Here is a 351-nt window from a genome sequence, read left to right as displayed (position 1 = left end):
GAACGACAAAAACGCCCGTAATATAACCCGCTCAACTTTTTTCGGAAGGACCTCCAAGAACTAAAATAGTACGTGCTGCAGAAGCGACAAAGAGGGAATCTTAATCTCGCTCGTGTTCGGGCAAAGCTTCGGGCGCCTCGCGTGAATAATGAAGGGGCGTAACCTTTCGCTCTTTCACGAAAAAGAATATATATGTTATATATGAATGGGAATGTGTCTTTTTTATATACATATATAAAAATGTTGAATGATTCATTAGTTCGTTTTCATGGACTGACTTTTTTTTTCATTATTTCTTAATTGTCTGTAGACTATTTTTTTTAAGAGCCGTCTTTCACCTCTCCTTTAATC

The 351-nt window shown here is 37.3% G+C and overlaps 1 protein-coding gene across 1 annotated transcript in view; it reads left to right on the top strand.

Annotated features, from left to right (window-relative positions):
• The window catches only part of LOC119593531, a 6,832-nt gene that overhangs the window by 5,615 nt on the left and 866 nt on the right, over nucleotides 1-351 (top strand). The window lies entirely within an intron of this gene.

Source organism: Penaeus monodon, chromosome 32 (genome assembly GCF_015228065.2).
Source record: "Penaeus monodon isolate SGIC_2016 chromosome 32, NSTDA_Pmon_1, whole genome shotgun sequence".
Classification (NCBI taxonomy): Eukaryota; Metazoa; Arthropoda; class Malacostraca; order Decapoda; family Penaeidae; genus Penaeus; species Penaeus monodon.
The sequence above is the reverse complement of the archived record's forward strand: the minus strand, read 5'-3'. Positions and strand labels throughout refer to the sequence as shown.